The sequence below is a fragment of the Mytilus galloprovincialis genome, chromosome 2 (assembly GCF_965363235.1).
Source record: "Mytilus galloprovincialis chromosome 2, xbMytGall1.hap1.1, whole genome shotgun sequence".
Lineage (NCBI taxonomy): Eukaryota > Metazoa > Mollusca > Bivalvia > Mytilida > Mytilidae > Mytilus > Mytilus galloprovincialis.
In genome coordinates this window covers 96508950-96514154 of record NC_134839.1, presented here as the reverse complement: position 1 = coordinate 96514154, position 5205 = coordinate 96508950, and the positions used below count along the sequence as shown (strand labels likewise).

At 33.6% G+C, this 5205-nt stretch overlaps 1 long non-coding RNA gene across 1 annotated transcript; it reads left to right on the top strand.

Annotated features, from left to right (window-relative positions):
* The first annotated feature begins 1671 nt into the window (after positions 1-1671).
* Positions 1672-4944, top strand: LOC143065004 (uncharacterized). Its single transcript, XR_012975380.1, has 2 exons — positions 1672-1777; positions 4793-4944. It is a non-coding gene; the product is annotated as an uncharacterized LOC143065004 (long non-coding RNA).
* The last annotated feature ends 261 nt before the right edge of the window (positions 4945-5205 follow it).

The window sequence follows — 5205 nt, the reverse complement described above, 5'->3', positions numbered from 1 at the left end:
TTAAAGTTAAATAATATTGCTTACTTTTGAATACGGGAACAAATCGAGAAGAAAAGTAGAACAGTTATTCCATGGGAATGCGTTTGATGAAAAGCAAGTCCTCCTAACAAAACAAATGTGCTGTCAATCAAGAAATCAATCAGCTGATCATGTCAGTTTCAGAGTGATTTTTACAAATTACGATTTTTCGCTCCTATGGGTTAGGGTGATTTATCGACATTTTTCAAGGTATATAACTACCTATATGTAATTATGATTTGAAGGCATGGGACTTGTCCCCCAACACAACACCTACTGTGAAAGCTTTTGTCTAGACAGAAAGGAATGACCGTTCCTTTTCTTAAATGAGAAAATGACTAAACCCTTATTTCCTTTTCACGAATGTGACCTACTGTATTATACTATTGAATGGTTTGGTAATAACATGAGCAAATCGACGGGTCCCAAATGTGGAGCAGGATCTGCTAACCCTTCTGGAGCATCTGTGATCACCCCCGATTTTTGTGTGGTTCGTGTTTTCAATTTTCTGTTGTGTCTTGTGTACCATTGTTTGTCTTTTTTTCTTTTTTAGACAGAGCTTTGTCAGTTTACATTCGACCTATATTCGAGTTTGAATGTCCTTGTGGTATCTTTCACACCTCTTTTAAACACGAAAACTACAAGTTTACTACAGCAAGTCACTAGAAAATAAAAAAAATAAGGTCAAATGCAAAAAATAATGATGTTTATGACCTTTCATTATTTCTTTATTATTCGCGTTCTTTTAATTATATATAAATATACTAAATAAATAAATGATTTGGAAAATACGTTGAAGGTATAAAAAGTCAAGAGAATTCTGAATGCAATTAGGTTCTATCCGGGCACTCTGGTTCTAAACCTTGGTTCCATCTGGGTTTTTTGGTTCTGAACCTTGGTTCTTTCCCTGCAGGCACACTTTGTTGAATCAACGTTGAATCTTTGTTGATTTTAGGTTATACATTGATCAACAAATATTCAACATTGATTCAACGTTGACAATGCAACGTTGAAATTAGTACATTGTTTCAACGTTGAATTAACATTGTGTTGGAATACCAACACTGAATCAACGTTGGCTAATCAATATATAAAACCCAGTAGTTGTGGATACCAGAATTGTCAAAAAAGAAGTATTGGACACATCACAATTATTTTTAAATTGACAACGATATTCACATTAAATAAAATATTTAGCAGAATTATCACTAATTGTTGTGGTGATTATAGGATAACACATAAAACAATCGCAGTGTACATATAAGCATTACTGGTTAATCATGAACTTCGCACCCCAGATATTGAAATAATAGAAAATTCCAAAAAGTCACCCCACCCCAAAACATAATAAAAGAACAAGCATGTATACAGGATCATACAGTAAATATAAAATTAAATATTTGTGAATAACCCCTTCCCCTTAAAAGATCCTAGCTCCCCCTTTTTCCTTGACTTCTTATGTCAAATATCTTGTTTTCATTTCTTTTTTTTCTATTCTTTTTATCAATTCAAAGAGAAAGACGTATACATCAGTACATAAACAATGGTTGACAACTTGTAATATAAACAACGGATAGATCAATTTAAATAACGATTTAAATTTTCGCGGCATAGTAACATTTCTATTTTAAGACTATTCAGATATGCGCACGCGCATTAGTTTGTTGCCACCGTTTGAATATCCGCTATCGAGACCACAAGTTATTTCTGCAGAGTTTTTATCAATATCTTTCCTGTATACAGCGTTTACATTTTTATCGTAAGTATTTATATTAATTGTTGTGATTACGTTATCGTATTAAAGAAATGTGAGCATATCATGTTGTTATGAAAACTGTACTGAAATGTTGAAATTTTACACGTGAAAAAGGGGGATGTTTAGGACAATCTAAGGATTGACCTTAGGATCAGGACAGGATCAGGATAGCATGTTACCATTCCCAAGATTTCTTGCAACGTCTCAAGAATTTTTATCATTGACTATTTGAAATCATAAGAATGAATCAAAAGTGAAAACTTTTAAAGAAATTTTAATCGCATAAAAAGGGGGGCTTGTTTACAAATTTGGGATGGAAAGGTCAGAAGCTATACATGACTCACCAAGTTGGACCTTTAATATTTAACTGTCAAAATTGAAGTAGAATTTGACAAGGTAATCAAACATAAAGGGTATATGAAGGTGGTAAAAAGTTATTTGCATTTATGGCCCTTTTATTTCACGTGTTTTGGCGTTTTATTTCTCGTATTTGGTTCCACATGCATTATTTTTGTTTTCTTTTATTTATTTTCCTTGTTTTGTGTGGGTACTCTTAATTTCTCGTGCTAGTCCAGCATTCTAGTTAAAAAAAAAGTAAACCAGGACTAAGTTCTAAGTCAGTTGGGAGATTGTTTTAAATTATGTGTTCCCAGGATATAAATTGCGATCAAGTTATGAATATTCCCCCCCCAATTCGGATGCAACATGGAAAGGGAAAAGGTGACCGCAGGGTCATTGTGTCCATTATCATGACTGTGTGATCTCCAATAACAACTGAGTAATAACTTCTAGTACTTTTTAGCTCACCTGGCCTAAAAGGCCAAGTGAGCTTTTCTCATCACTTGGCGTCCGGCGTCCGTCGTCGTCGTCCGTCGTCGTCGTTAACTTTTACAAAAATCTCCTCTGAAACTACTGGGCCAAATTAAACCAAACTTGGCCACAATCATCATTGGGGTATCTAGTTTAAAAAATGTGTCCGGTGACCTGGCCAACCATCCAAGATGGCCGCCATGGCTAAAAATAGAACATAGGGGTAAAATGCAGTTTTTGGCTTATAACTCAAAAACCAAAGCATTTAGAGCAAATTTGACAGGGGTAGAATTGTTAAACAGGGGAAGATCTATCTGCCCTGAAATTTTCAGATGAATCGGATAACCCGTTGTTGGGTTGCTGCCCCTGAATTAGTAATTTTAAGGAAATTTTGCTGTTTTTGGTTATTATCTTGAATATTATTATAGATAGAGATAAACAGTAAACAGCAATAATGTTCAGCAAAGTAAGATTTACAAATAAGCCAACATGACTGAAATGGTCAGTTGACCCCTTTAGGAGTTATTGCCCTTTATAGTCAATTTTTAACCATTTTTCGTAAATCTTAGTAATATTTTACAAAAATCTTCTCCTCTGAAACTACTTGGCCAAATTAATCCAAACTTGGCCACAATCATCTTTTAGGTTAGTAGTTTGAAAAATGTGTCCGGTGACCCGGCCATCAAACCAAGATGGCCGCCATGGCTAAAAATAGAACATGGGGTAAAATGCAGTTTTTGGCTTATAACTCAAAACCCAAAGCATTTAGAGCAAATCTGACATGGGGTAAAATTGTTTATCAGTTCAAGATCTATCTGCCCTGAAATTTTCAGATGAATCGGACAACCCGTTGTTGGGTTGCTGGCCCTGAATTAGTAATTTTAAGGAAATTTTGCTCTTTTTGGTTATTATCTTGAATATTATTATAGATAGAGATAAACTATAAACAGCAATAATGTTCACCAAAGTAAGATTTACAAATAAGTCAACATGACTGAAATGGTCAGTTGACCCCTTTAGGAGTTATTGCCCTTTATAGTCAATTTTTAACCATTTTTCGTAAATCTTAGTAATCTTTTACAAAAATCTTCTCCTCTGAAACTACTTGGCCAAATTAATCCAAACTTGGCCACAATCATCTTTTGGGTTAGTAGTTTGAAAAATGTGTCCGGTGACCCGGCCATCCAACCAAGATGGCCGCCATGGCTAAAAATAGAACATGGGGTAAAATGCAGTTTTTGGCTTATAACTCAAAACCCAAAGCATTTAGAGCAAATCTGACATGGAGTAAAATTGTTTATCAGGTCAACATTTATCTGCTCTGAAATTTTTAGATGAATCGGACAACCCGTTGTTGGGTTGCTGACCCTGGATTGTTAGTTTTAAGGAAATTTTGCTGTTTTTGGTCATTATCTTGAATATTATTATTGATAGAGATAAACTGTAAACAACAATAATGTTCAGCAAAGTAAGATTTACAAATAAGTCAACATGACCGAAATGGTCAATTGACCCCCTTAGGAGTTATTGTTCTTTATAGTCAATTTTTAACAATTTTCATAAAATTTGTAAATTTTTACTAACATTTTCCACTGAAACTAATGGGCCAAGTTCATTATAGATAGAGATAATTTTAAGCAGCAAGAATGTTCAGTAAAGTAAGATGTACAAACACATCACCATCACCAAAACACAATTTTGTCATGAATCCATCTGCTTCCTTTAATATTCACATAGACCAAGGTGAGCGACACAGGCTCTTTAGAGCCTCTAGTTTACTTAATATTCACGATTTAATTTTTCGTGCTTCCTTTACCCCAATTTTTATTTTCATTGCAGCGTTTTTTAAAATTTTTATTTCACGTGTTTCCGTGTTAAGAACCTCCCTTTACCATCCTCGAATATGTCAATTAGACAGATATCCATGCTGCAGCACAAGTAATACAGAAAAGACATAAGTGGATAAACCTTCAATTTGTTTAAATTAAAATGTAGTATTTAGGATTTTCTTGCAGATTATAGCTTCTGGTCTATCTAAAAGGAAATGTAGTTGAGACTTCAAAGGACAACTGTTATTTACTTTAGTTTTCATCGGTTCTTTTACTTTTGATTTATACTTTAAAGTAATATCATTATGAAGATATTAATAGTTAAATGTGTTGAACAGAATTAAACTTGACAATATTAATACAACTTTTGATTTTGTAGATGTCATCATGAAGACCTAGATGGAATCACGGAACAGCAATTCAAGTGTGTGACAAAACAATAAACTTTCTTAAATTGGCTCCAAAAAGACAAGGTGTGAGAAAAGAGAAGATGAAGTTTCACTATTAATAAATAAATTTATTTGAATTTTATCGAATTGAATATTTCTCTCTAATCAGTGGTTGGACATTAGAATACATGGGGTAGAAAGTGTCCGAACAGCAAACTTTGTTTTATATTTTGATCACTCAGATATTTCAAATAGATATTGAGCAAAATTTGTGTATTAAGGGTTGTGCTTTCGAAATCAATATTTCTCTTGGATGATAATTTGTGTTGTTATATGCATATCGTTAATGTTAAAAAAATCTTGGTGGTTAAATTATGGTTCCTAGGAAAGCCCTCAACACACC